Raw genomic sequence first — 13,715 nt, forward strand, 5'->3', positions numbered from 1 at the left:
TGGGGGTGGGATCAGCTGCGAGGAGAAGCCAAGGGATGTGTCGAGGTCAGCAGTGCCCATGTCACCCAGGGCACCCACCTGGGGTTGGAGGATCCACAGGGAACCTTCAAATCTATGAAATCCAGCTGGCACAACACATTGGGATGGTTTTTTCCCCACCCGTGGGTGAGGGAATGGGCACAGGATCCACCGTGCAGCCGAGTCACAGGGTGGATCCCCCAGTGGATCCCATGGGACCCAGGATGGCCAGGACAGACCCACTGGTGGGCACAGGGCTCAGTGTGTCACCAGCCCACTCACCTTGGGAGAAGGAGGGGACCCCGGGGTTGGGGACAATGCTGTCCACCCCTGCTGAAGGTGTCCAAAATTGCAACCAGGAAAGTTCCTCCTGTGCCTCCTTCTCCAAAGTGTGGCTGCAGTGTCCCTCCCTGGCATGGCCACCAGGCTGGGCTGACACCGGGCTGCTGCTGGGCTCTGCCAGGAGGCCCCAAAGCAGACAGTGCCTGGAGGGACCCTGAGATGCACAGAGGGTGCCTGGACCTGGCTGCGATGCTGCTGCCAGAGCTCCCATGCAGTCACTGCCTTCCCTTCCCCATGAATATTTAAATGCAGGAGGATGGGAGCATCCATCTTCCAAGGAAAGGTGAATTATGAACTCCAGGCCAAGAAAAGCCACTTTATGATAATGGATGGAGGCAGAGCCTGGAAAAATATTTCCCTTTCATGAGAGAGAGAGAGATGGCCACAAACGGAGGGGATAAGTTATGGCCAGGAGTGGGGCAAGGTGGGGGCTGCTGCTGCTGCTGCTGCTGCTCCCCCTGGGGAAGGATCTTGGCAGGGCCACGGGCAGACTGAGGCCTGACAGAGCAGCAGGCTGAGCTCCAGCACTGCTGAACCCGGGGATTTATCAATTACAGCAGGATGCAAACAGGGGCAAGTGGGTGATTAGTCATTAATATCACTAATGAGATCCCAGAGAGCAGCAGCTGGCCCAGGGCTCCCTGCTGCCTGGTGGTTTCCTCCCAGTGGGCAGTGACCCACCGTGGGCACCCCACTCCTCACACCCACGGGGGGCTCATTGCCGAGTGGGACCCCGACATGGCCACCAGCTTGATTTGGGGTCAGGGCTGAGCCTCTGAGACCTCTGGATGAGCATTTTCCAGCATCACCCATCACCACTCTCCAGGCTCCAAACTCCAAACCCCACACAGCTGCTCACAAGCCAGAACCTGCCCCAAGGAATGGATCCCAACCACTTCCCTCCCTCGTGCCTCAGTTTCCCCACCTTCAGCCCTGCTGTTAGGATGTGCCTCAGCCAACGCACGTCCCTCTGCAGGAGGGCTCAGCACCCAGCCCGGGGCTCTCCACGCGATGTGATGGGTGAGAGGAGCCACGGCACAGCCCAGCCCCGATATTTCTCGGGCCAGGCAAACACAAAGAGCTCCCTCCTGCTGCTGTTTTCCCCTCTCGGCTCCTCAGCCGCCACCGGGCTCTGGTGGAAGCAAATTAGATCAGGAGAGCCCAGCGCTAATGGGATCATTTCCAATGCAACACACACACACAGGGATAATTCTCCACAAAGGAAGGGGAGCGCACACTCCTGCGCCCGCAGGAAGGATTTTCTTCACCCAGCCGGTAATTTTACCCCTTATCTCTTTTCCCAATCTGCTCCTGGTGCAGGCAGAGAGCAGGGGAGTGAAATGGGGAGAGCGGGGAGTGCCTTGGCTACTGAGAGGAGCTGGGCTGGAGCTGTGACTGACCGAGCTGGCCTGGGCACCACCACAGCATCGCTGCCTCTGCCCAGGGATGCAGGGAACAGCACAAGGTTTCCCTTCACCCCATCCACTCCCCTGGCGATATTATTTATTCTCTATATTGCAAAAACACCAGGATTCTCAGAGCAAAACCACTGCAGCAGCTGGATCTCCCGCAAACCCCCTCCTTCCCTGCCATGGAAACACATCCCGCAGCTGCCGGGGTGAGGGGCACAGCACCCACCCACCCCCCAGACCCACGCACAAACGGGAAAACACAACCACAGCCCCGAGAAGTTCTCCAGGGAACCAGCCCCGGTTCCCGGCGAGCCGGGTGGGCTGCAAGGAGCCCCCGGGCACGGGCAGGGCTGGAGCATCCCGCGCCCCACCGAGACCCAGCCCGGCACCGATGCACAACGTGCAGACGAGCACGACCGGCAGCAAAACACCTTCCCTCTTGCATTCTAGTTTTTACATCCCTTCCCTCTCGCATTCTGGTTCTTACATCCCTTCCCTCTTACATTCTGATCCCCGCTGCGACACAGAAGCCCCCGGCGAGGCTGCTGGGGACGAGCCCTGAGCTCCCCACGCTCCCACCCCGAAGGAAAAGAGGAGCCGGAGGCATCTTACCGCCCTGCCGGGGTCGGGGGGGACCGACCCACCCTGCTCTCCCCACCGAGGAGGCTCAGCCCCCCAGCCCCATCCCTGGCTGCAGATGGGTCTGGTGAATCTTTCCAGGGTTCTGGCGAGCGGGGCTGTGCCAGCGCTGCTTCAGCATCTCCTTCAGCATCTCCATGGTTACATGGCTGACCCAGTTCTCCTCCCAGCCCCAAGCAGGGGCAGAGCGGTCCAGCCGGCTGGGATGCAGCTCAGGGGGGCTGGGGGCATCCCTCTGATAGGCTTTGTCCCCCCCACTTGGGTGTCACGGACCTGCCAGGGAATGCTGGAGCTGGGAAAAGTGGGAAGCGAGGCAGCACGGAGGGTGTGGGGGTGTCACAGGTGACCCCAGGAAGCCACCAGAACCATCTGGTGCATCCCAGTGACCAGAGGGTATCGGGGTCTGGTTGTGGCGAGGAACAGCCCAGGGCTACAGGGGAGCTCTGGCCCAAATCTTTCCACTGAGGTAGAAACAGGGGCAAAATGTTGATGGAAAAACCTGCCTGCTGTGGGAAAGGCTGTGGGGGAAGGAAGGAGGAGCCCAAGGGGTGCCCTGCACAGGTGGGGAAGGGACCTTACAGAGGGGGTAGTGAGAGAAGTTCAGATGGGGCTGAGTTGGGAAAAAGGGGCTGCTGTGTGAGTGAGGTTTTGTGAGCATTGCCTGGGAGGAGGAGCAGGAGGAGGAGCAGGAGGAGGAGAGCCATGGGGCAAACTCCATGGCATGTTCCTGTCAGGTTGCTCCAGTCCAGATGATTCCTCAAAAGGCAGGTGTCTGTGCTTGGATGGGAGCAGGAGGACAAAACACTGGAGGTGCTCAACTCTGGATGCTCTCAGGAGGGATGGCAGAGCAGCCCCAGGAGCTGGTTGTGCCAGCACTGCCCCGGCACACCAGGCTTTGCTGAGGAGGTGGCAGCTGGAGCCCTTCCCCCAGGATGGGAAATTCTGGTGCTTGTGGTGTGGGTGAGGAGCTCGGTTCACCTGCTGATGGGATGGTGGTGACAGTCTGGGGACATCTTGATGGGTTGAGAGACAGCTTCCTGGAGAACAATTCCTCCAGCAACCCAAGGGATCCATCACATCTCTCCTGTGAGGGAAAAGCAGTGGGATGGTGCTCCTCAAGCCTGGCAGTGAGTTGGGTCCAACCATCATTTCTGCTGTGGGTGCTCTCCTCTGTGCTGCTCCTGTGCAGAGGGATGGACTGGGAGCCACGGATGACCAGAGCCCTGCGTGGGGATCTCCTGGCAGCAACAGCAGGACATGCAACAACCAACTCTGATGTTGGACCCTGTGTCTTCCTCAGTCCCTGCTGTGTCCACAGGCACCTTGGCCCATGTCCGGGCCATCCTCATTCCCAAAGCTCATCTTCACCCAGCAGAAGGGATGAGCCAGCAGTACCAGGACAGTGAACTGGGCATCTCCAGGAGGGACAAGCAGGATCACGGCACCTTTCTGCACCCACCTTTCATTTGGTGAGAGAACAGGTGTGGGAGCTGGGGGCATCCATGTCTGCCCCTGCCCCTGTCCTGGTCTTGGGCTAAGCCCCTCCAAGACTCTGGTAGCCCAGTGGTGCCCTGACCACACCGTCCCTTTTCCCCACGTCCCTGCGTGACGTCTGCCGCTCGGTTAAATCAGATCTGTGCTGAATCCCATTGTTTCCTAGGCAACATAAAAGAATCAGAGGAGCAAAAGCCACCCAGGGGGGGCTGTGGCTGGGGGACAGCCAGCTCCCACCCAGCCACCTTGGCCAGCAAGCAGATGTGGCACTGCAGCAAGCATCAGGACAGCCCTGCTGGTCCGGTCCCCTCCCCTGGATGTGCCACCTGGAGCTGGGTGCTTCTGCCTTGGCTGCACCTTTGGGCCCCAGTGGGCAGCTCAGGGGAGGGAGCAGGGACCTGCAGGAGCAGGAACGTGGCTGCTGGCAGCAGCTCCCAGAGGGAGTGAGATGCTGCAGCCACACAGCCCTGAAAACTGGGCCAGTTCCATGGGGGTGGAGGACGTCAGGAAGCAGCCCCAGGGCCTTCGGTGGCCCCTGGGGTGGGTCAGGAATGGGGTCACCTGTGCTCAGCCCCCATCCTCTCACCTGGTGCTCAGGCACCAGGGGCTGGCACGGGATGAGCCAGGGCTGGTCCCCATCTCAGCTGGCATGGAGGGGCTGTGGGAAGGAGCTTCTCCCCTTCCCCAGCAGCCGCTGCCTTCCCAGCCACACGGCTCCGAGCTCTGCAATGCAGCTCGCACCGCCCGGCTGCTGTGTGTGAATCCCATCAATATTTCATGGAGCTGCTTCCTCCAGGGAAGGACTGCTATCAGCTCTGCCTTCCTGCTGCTCCCACCAGCTCCTCTTCTTGCAGGGAACATCTGATTTCCTTCCACCAGTGGCCAGCACCCAGCAGTCTCCCAGGTTCCCCCCCCCTTCTGCATCAGCAAATCTCACTTTTCCTTTCAGGAGCTCCGTATCCCACATGGACCCAGAGCTGGGAAGTCCCTCGAGTTCAAATCAAAGCACTGACCATCTTCTGTCCTGCCTGCTCAGGCCCTGCCCACAGTAGAGGTTCCCAGCACTACAGCCCTATGTTGGACTCTCCAGGACCAAGCTCCAGGACGGGTGAGCAAACCCATCCACACCTCCCGTGGTCCCCACAGCCCCGTGTCCAGCAGGAAGGAGAACATGGCTCTGGCACAGCTTGGTGCCAGCAGCCCAGGAGCCATCTGACCAGCTCCAATCCACCCTGCTGCATCCAGCCCACAGGTCCCAGCCGGCTCCAGAGCCCAGCAGGAGCTGGGTGTAAATCAGGCTGTTTGCAGAAAAAAAAGTTGCTTTTTTAAATGCTAAGACTGCACTCTTACAGCAAAGCTTCTTAAGGGATCAGCAGAAAACTTGCTTGCTGTAGGAAGACTTCTGTGAGCCGGAGCCATGCCAAGAGACAGCAGGAGCCTGACACTGCCCGCAGCAATCCCCCAGCCCTCTGCCAGGGGCTGTGCAGTCCTGGAGAGCAGAGCTGGAACAGCTCTCCTGGGCCAGCACCAGCACCCTCATCCCTGGCACAGAATGGGGACAGAACGATGGGGCAGCTGCTCCCAGCAAGGTGCTGCTCAGGGTGGCTCAGCCAAGGAGAGGAGGGATGCAGGAGGCTACCCAAATTGGAGGCCAAGTCCTCTCTTGTTGCTCCACCACCCAACAGCTCCAATTTGCTATTTGCAGGCTGAGAAACCTGCAGTTCCAGGAGACCCTTCCCCTGTGGGACGTGTCAGGAGCTTGGGGAGGATCCCACCATGATCACCCCCATGGTCAGACACAGCATCGTGGGGAGCCCCCAGACCCAGCAGGCAGCGAGTGTGTGTGCCAGTCAGTCCCTGCTAAATCTGGGCTGTCAGTCCTGTGCTAAATCACTTTAAAATAATTACTAAACAAGCCGGCTGCCCTGCTAGGGGAGATGCTGTGACAATACATTTTCAGTGCATTGGAATGGATGCAGGGAGATGGGGCCGTGTGGCTTGGGTTTTAATAAGCAGGGTGGGGGGGAAATAAGATGAGGCATTTTCATAACCTCCAACTGCATCTTGCACTGATGTGATGCTTCCTGTTGGGCTGCAGCTCAGGGAGAGCAGGAGCTGAGCCCCTCGAGGGTCCCATCCACATGGGTGAGCTGGGGGACAATGGATCTGGGGTGTGGGGGGGAAGCCAGTGGGGATTTGCCCCCCAGCTTAGGGTGCAAGGGGCAGGCTGAGACCCAACCACCTCATCCTCTGTCCGTGTCCCACATGCTGCGAGGATGAGGCTGAAATGGGGACGAAGAGAGAGCCAGGGGATGTCATGCCCAGAGGGAGGTGGGAGGCAGCAGTTTGCCTTCGCAAAAGGGTGTTGGAGAAGGTACAGAGCTCCTCGGGGGAGAGAATCGCGTGAGCAGAGCAGAGATGGAGAAAGAAATGGGCACGGGAGGGAAGTGGGGCTGGAGGTGAGAGGTGTGGGAGCAGGTGCCAGGCTGCTCAGGAAGGGATCGAGCTGGATGGGGTGGGTGGCCCCTGGAATGTCCCTCTGGAATGTCCCCCGGCAGCAGATCCCATCCCTCGAGGGGATCTGCAGGATCCTCTTCTCAGCACACGAAGGGAATGGGCAGCACGGGGTGGTCCCTGTGCCACCACCTGAGCCACCACCTACCGCAGGGACCAGCCAGGCGCTGCCACCGGCTCTGGGGACCGTGTCGAGGTGCAGAGCTGCTGGTGGCACAGCTCAATGGTGGCCGGGCCGCCCTGTGCCCCCTCGGGTGCTTCCCAGGGGGGAACAGGCGATGCCCCACTTTCTGTCACCCCTGGGGTACGCAGGGAGCAGCACAGGGGCTGCTGCCTGTCACAGGACATCGTTTCCCCCCTTCTCATCAATCCTGTAGCACATTTCCCTACAGAACCAGCCACGGCACCGGCCCAACAGGCAAAGTGGGCTCTCCGGATCCAGCAGAGTCAAAACCACGTCCGAAGCCCGAGCTGGAGACCCCGGGAAGCCCACGGAGAGGTGAGGCTGGCATTCCGTGGGCTGCCCGGTGGGAAGATGAGGGGGCAAACACCCCCCGGGCAGGACCCCCACTTTGGCCGGTCCCTACCCCCGTGTCCCCGCCGTGCACGGGACGGGGCTGACGCCAAGGGGCTCCCGGCTGGATGATGGGTGCGTGGCACGGGAAAGCGTTCCCGTTGCCCAGCGCTGGCTGGGAATCGCTGCCCCAGAGGGCTCCGGTGAACCGGCCCCGGCAGCACCCACCCGGGAGGGCTGGGGGAGCGATGCCGTAGCCCCCCCGCTGCCGGTGCAGCGATGTTTTTGGGGTGCTCACATCTCAGCTGGGAACCTGGAGTATGTTTTAGGGCGCACTTCCTTGGCAGACGTGGGAGGGGGGGGGGACACCGACCTGGGCTGCCCCACCAGGGGTCGGCACCCCTCCTTCCCAGCCCCACCTCACCCTTCCCGCAGCTGCCGGAGAGCCCATCCTGACCCTCCCGGGCACCGCATCCGCCACCGGCATCCCCCAAAATCGCTGCCCCCCTCCCGCTCCCCCCCACCCGCCGCCGCCGGGGGATGCTCCGGGGCAGGTGCAGCCCCGCCGGTGTCCGCGGGGCCCCAGGCTGTGTCCATCCCGCTCTCCCGGTCTCTCCCCACCGCCGCGGGCACTCACCGCTGCCGCCGCCGCCGCCCGTGCCCGCTCCCGCTCCTCCCCTCGGCCCCGGCGGGCTGCTGGGAGCGGCGGGCGGGGGAGCCACGGGACGGCCCCGATGGCGGCGGAAAAGGGCTGGAATCCCCCGAGGGGCTGGTCCGGGGCTGCCGGCTTCACCCCGAAAGCTGTCAGCTGTGTCCCCTTCCCAGCCGAACCCCAAAACCCATCGTCCGGACCCTGCGCTCATCAGTGGGATCCCAAGGGCTGCTGGATGGACCCTACACCTGCCAGCCCCACCACATGGGCCTCCAGCTGCACCCTGCAACCATCACCTGCACCCCAAGAGCCTCAAACAGAACCCAGCACATGCCAGACCGACCAAAGGAGCCACCAGCTGGACCCTACACCCATCAACTGGACCCCAAGAGCTGCCACCATTCTCCCAGTTGGACCCCAAGAGCTACTAACCAGACCTCACTACTATTACCTGGACCCCAGGAGCTGCCAGCCAGACCCCACACCCTTCAGCCAGACCCCCAGTGCTGCCCACAGGACCACGGGAACCTCCAGCCAGACCTGAAGTTCTGCCAGCAGGTCCAGCTCAGCCTGTGTGCCCGTGGTGCCTCCTCCTCTGGGGACACAGAAACCTCCCGGCTCTGACCCCTGCCACCTCCCCATGCTGCCACCAGAGCACAAGCACGACCTTCCCAGGGGGACAGGGACTGAGGGGTGACTCCTTGTGCCCTGGTTCTTTGCAAAGGAGAAAGTTTGAGCGGAGAGGCAGCCCTGGTTCCTTCACTGCCCTTGGGCTCACCTTGGCTCCCTGAACACAACCACCAATTTCTCTCTGAGCAGTGTCTCTTTTCACTCGTGATGAATTCCTCCAGTGCTTTCCCTGCGTTGCCTCTGCAGGCTGCACACCGTGGCTGACATGGGAGCCACGTGCAGGGAGGAAACCCTCCTTCACCCACTTTCTCTCCCTAAAACAATGCTTTTTTTTTTCTTTTGAGTGGGTGGGCTCCCCACTCTCACCATACCGAGGGGCTGGGGCTGCCACAAACATCCCAGGCTGAATGGAACCACCTGGTTGTGGTGGGCAAAGCCTCTGCTGGGTTCCCCATGTCGGGGTCAGGGCCTGGGGGGGTGATTTGGGATGGCAAATAGGGTGCTCAAAGGGGATCCACCAGTGCAGGGAGGACTGGGAGAAAATTCCCACTGGAGGGGGAAGGAGCTGGGATGGGGCAGGTCCTGAAATTGTGCAGGGGAAAGCTGGTTAAGGAGCAGGAATAGCTGAAAGAACTAAATATGGAAACTTGGACAAAACATTGCTGAAGGAGGGAGATGGTTTCCTAACAGAATTCGAGGCATATAAACAAATGCAGGGAGGGAGAGAGGTTGTCCTGGGGGGTGTCTTTATGAGTAATATTTAGAAAAACTGGCTGAAAATATCTCGGGAGGGAGGGAGAGCTGTTGCATCAAAGCAAACTTCCAGCTTTGTGGGGAGGGTGTCAGCCCTGGGAACATGTTTTGGGGTAAGAGGCAGTGAAAACACAGGGCTCAAGGGCTGAAAAGCCCCTCCTCCTCCTCATGTTTGTTTTATTTTATTTTACACATTTCGATGATAAAACAGGAAGTTTCATGGCAATAATCAGCTCCTAGTGACAAGGGTTTCAGTTCAACTGGTAGGAAACTTTGACTGACTGGTTTTTTGTGCCTCTCTTGTCAGGATGCTGCAGGATCCCTCGCTGACCTCCTGCCAGGGGACACTCGGTGTCAGTGTCCACTCGGGGCTGTGGAGTGGGATGGGCAATGGCCTCAGCCTTGGTCTGGCAGTGGGATCCCATCAGGGCTGCCCCATCTCTAATGTCTGGTAAGTCGTTAAGAAGCTCAGCTCTTGGGTTTTTCAGCTCCTCACCATCTTCTCCTTTACGTTTTGGTGTCGTGCCGGCGCCAGCGGGGTGGTTTAACGGGATTATCCCGGTAAAACCCACGTAAGAGGATTCCTGGAGCTTTGTGGTACTGCAGGGGCTCTCAGCAGCCTCTGGTGGGTGGGTGGGCTGCCCGGCCTGGGCTTGGCAGAAAGCACCAAAGAGGCTTTGCCAACCCCACCACCAGCACAGAGCCCCCAACCCGGGGTGTCCCCCTGGGATGCTGCAGCCCCCGGGGGTGCCACTCGTGGGGATCCTCCCGTGGCATAGCCAGACAGCAACAAAAAAACCCAAACCAAACCTGAAAGAGAGGGGCAGCAATGCTGACACAGGGTCTCTGGGGGAGGGCTGCACCTCCTGAAGGGTCCTGGGGAGAGGATGGATAAGCCCAGCGTGTTCTGCAGAGTGATTCCCAGAATAATGCTGCCCCAGGGAGGTGCTGGTCCCTGTCTGCGGGGTGGGCAGGGGGCTTGTCCCCTTGGCACTGCTGCAGCCCCTGCCCAGAGGATGAGGGTGGTGCCGTGTCAGCTCCACAGACTGCTCCCTGGCTCCCACCCCGTGTCCCACTTCTCACAGGAGCAAGGCTGAGATGCTGCAAAATCTCCCGTTCTGCAGGGAGCAATGGGATCACGTGGACTCACCAGTATCCTACTGGGAAAGCTGGCATGGTTGATCTGTGCTGGGCACCAGCCAGGCAAGAGGCACTAGTGCACCATCTGCTTCTCCTCAGGATGCTGGAGGCACTGGGAAACCCTCTGTCCTGCAGTGGGGTTGGGAGAGGTGGATTGAATCCCAAATCCCCTGAGCTGGGAGCTGCATCCCCTCCCTGCTGCTGACCCGGGCATGGGCTCTGAGCACCCTGGCCTGGTCCTGATCTCCCTTTGGCAACACCCAAACCAGCCTCCCTCGTGGCAAATTATCTTTGTGGGTTTTCCTTTCAGTGTAGCAGACAAGGAAACACAGGAGGGTGTACAGGCAGATTGATAAATACCCTTAAATGTTCTTAAACATTGTGCAGGTGCTCCCTGGCTGGAAGAAGCACCTGGTGGGACTTGCAGGATGGTTTGCTGCCTGTGACACCCCCCAAAACTGGCCTTTCCCCCCCAGATCTCAAGGCTGTGTGTCTGTACTTCATTCCCACCTAGGTCCTTTCTTTTTTCCTTTGTTTGCAGATAATTTCCCTGCAGCAACAGCTTCTTTAGGATGAGTGCAGAGGGGACGTGTGTCACCTCTGCTTTAAGGGATGATTTTCCTCGGTCTCAAACAGCTCCAGCCCCCACAGTCCCGGGGGTGCCCTGGGTGCAGCTCAGCTCCTCGGGGTCCCAGGGCTGGAAGGCACCAGCTGAGCAGATGCTGAAGCAAGAACTCACTAAACCAGGAGCAGATTTGTGCAGGCACCGATGCAGCAGAGAGTGGAAAAGCGATTTTTCCTTTATTTTTTTTCCTTTTTTTTTTTTTTTTTTTAATTTTTTATTTTTAATTTTTTAAATTTTTATTTAACTTCTTGTTTTCGTTGGCTCCTCCGCATTTCGGGCAGGCTGACACAGAGCCCCTGGTGTGTGCAGATGGCTGCGATCCTTCCCGGGGGAGGGCAGAGCAGCTCCAGACAATGAGCCCATTGCTGCCGGGAGAGCAGGTGGGGAGGAAACGGGAGCACACAAAGGGATCCAGGAGGAGGAGGAGTTGGGGGGATTGGGCAGAACCCCCCGGCAGGAACAAACCAGCTGTTGGGTTTGACAGCTGTGCCTGGCAGCAAAGTCAGCGGCAGCGCTGGTTAATTGATTTAATTGATTTATAAATGAGTCGTTTTGAGGAGGGAGAGGGGGGGGAGCGTTGGGTGTCGTCACCTTGTAACGCAGCGAAAGGAGGAGAGCTGAGAAACTGTGAGAATAACGATAATAATAATAAAACTCCGAACAACCAGCACAGCCTCTGTTTCTCTTGGCTGCCTGGCAAGTGCCCCGAGCTCAGGGAGTTGCAGAACTTTGGATAAAACCGCAGGAATTCGCTGCAAGATAATCCCAGACCCGGTGCCAGGGCACAGCCCTCGGGGCAAGGCGAGTCCTGGACCTACGGAACCGCAGCCCAAGTCCAACCTCTGGGCAAGTGCCCTGCGGGAGTGGCCACCAACCCGAGGCTGCGGGACACGGGACCGGCTCCACCAGAACTCCCGGGAAAGGGAGAGGGGAAAGGAGCAGCCACACCAGACCCAACTCCCCCCATCCCAGGTGGAGCTGAGAGGCAAATCCTTTAGAGTTGTGAAGGGGATGGGGACGATTTGGGCACCAGAAAGCCAGTTAATGGGTCCAGTTTTCAGGACGTGGGGGTTTTGGGTTTTTGTTTTGTTTTGTTTTTCATGGTAAAAACACCGGAGCAGCCTGAGTCACACTGCAGTGTAACGTGTGCCCCAGCCAGAAAAGCACTCCCTGGGAAAGCAGAGAGCTGGAGCACAGACTTGTGCTTGACTGGGCTGCAGCTGGGGCACGACAGGAGCAGAAAGGTCCCGGTACTGCCATGGACCGGGCCGGGCAGCTCTGCGGGCACCGACACCCAGCGCTGCCCGGGAGGGCTGCAGGGAGCCTGCCCGGGGGTGGGGGCAGTGTCAGAGCTCGGCCAGCCCCAGCCCCAGGGTCCCGGGGAGGTCCCGGTTCTGTGGTTCCGGTGCTGGGATCGGGGTCCCGGGGATGGGCGGCGGCACCGGCAGCAGCGTCACTCAGGAGCCAGGCCGGGGGTCCCTGCCCCTCGCCGGCCCTCTCAGCCCTGCCGGAGCACAGGGCCCGCTCAGGCCAAGCCCAGAGGTGCCCCAGTTCCGCTCCGGTTCGGTCCCGTTCGGTTCCGCTCGGTTCCGTTCCCCTTCCCGCCAACCCCCGATCCCCCTCTGCCTCTCCGGAGCGGAGATCTCGCGAGATCTCGCGCGGGTCATGCGCTTGCTCCGTGCGGCAGCGCAGGGGAAAAGGGGCGGAGCCTCCGCCCGCCGCCTCACGGCCCCGCCGCCATCTTGTTTCTCGGCCGCTGGGCGCTCGCTCTGCTCCGGCCTCCCCCTCCCCCTCCTTCCCGCCTCCCGCCGGTCGGGCCGGGGGCAGCGCGGGCGCCGGGAGAAGGCGGAGGAGATCGCGGCTCCGGCCTCCCCGGTGAGTGCGGGGGGGGATGAGGGGAGGGAGCGCGGCGGGGCGGGGGGAGTCGGCGGCCCGTGAGGGGGCGCGGGGCGGGGGCGGCCCGAGGGGTTTCCCCCCTCCTCCCAACGGCTCCGCTCCCATTGGCAGAGCCGCACCGCGCCCGCTGATTGGCCCGCGCCGGGGGAGGCGGGCGATGCGAGCTGCGCGCTGATTGGCCACCGGAGTGCGGACCCGGGAGAGGACTGGAGACCGGGCCGGTTCCCTCAGCCGGGGGCAACCGGGAGGGTCCGGCGGGAGGGAGCGGGGGCTGTGCGGGGCCGGGCATGGGACCCGCCGGCCGTGGGGAAGAACCGAGCGCTCAGGCCTCTCCCGGGCAGGCGGCGGCGGGCCCGGTGTGTCAGGCCCCGGGAGAGCTGCGTTTCGGTGTCGGTGCCGTTATTTGAGGGGTCTGTGGGGTCTACACAAACACGAGTCTGCCCCCACGCGTGGCGGGAGGAGGGCCGGGACTCAGGTGGAGCTGTGGGGGAATAGTGAGGGACATGAACCCCGGAGGTTTGGAGATGCCGGTGTGTGAGTGGGGTCTCCTGAGGAGAGAAAGTGTCAGAAATGCCCCCGGTAACCGGGGAAGCTCTGCAGTGTCGATCGGTTCTGAGCTGGGCTGGGCTGCATTCGGCTCCTTCAGCTGCATCGTGAGGAACTGGGGGGCTGGGTCAGGCAGGGGGACACGGGGACAGCTGATGCCTCGTGGTGCCCGAGCCGTGTCCCGGGGTTGGCTCCAAACTCAGAGCTCGGACAAGCTGCAGGTTGGCTACCAAAGAAAGCAGAGCGCTGGCCACGTCTGGGAGGAGCCTCTTGGTGTCACCTTTGAGGTGTTTTTCTCGTTTTTCTCTGCACAATTATTAATATTTTCTGGGGCATCTGTGCCCTCCTTACATCAGGTGACGTCTGGGGACCAGGCTGCCCCAGCTGGGTCTCTGCTTCCAGTCGATCCAACGTTCTGGTACCAGTCAGAACTTCCCTGTCCCAGCTCAGTGGTGACAGCCGGGTCAGGTCACAGCACGGGTCCCATCGTCACCTCCTGGGGCTTTGTGTCCTTGTTCTGTGGGCTCAAACTGCCTGGAG

At 60.8% G+C, this 13,715-nt stretch overlaps 1 protein-coding gene across 6 annotated transcripts in view; it reads left to right on the top strand.

The window, feature by feature from the left end:
- The first annotated feature begins 12,448 nt into the window (after positions 1–12,448).
- The window catches only part of NFYC (nuclear transcription factor Y subunit gamma), a 29,656-nt gene continuing 28,389 nt past the window's right edge, over positions 12,449–13,715 (top strand). For 3 of the 6 annotated variants that reach the window (XM_030464216.1, XM_030464217.1, XM_030464218.1), the window contains exon 1: positions 12,449–12,608. The gene's annotated coding sequence lies outside the window, so the exon portion shown is untranslated. The remainder of the gene's footprint in view (positions 12,609–13,715) is intronic. The other 3 variants (XM_030464212.1, XM_030464214.1, XM_030464215.1) reach the window with 1 other exon arrangement.

Source organism: Calypte anna, chromosome 23 (assembly GCF_003957555.1).
Source record: "Calypte anna isolate BGI_N300 chromosome 23, bCalAnn1_v1.p, whole genome shotgun sequence".
Lineage (NCBI taxonomy): Eukaryota > Metazoa > Chordata > Aves > Apodiformes > Trochilidae > Calypte > Calypte anna.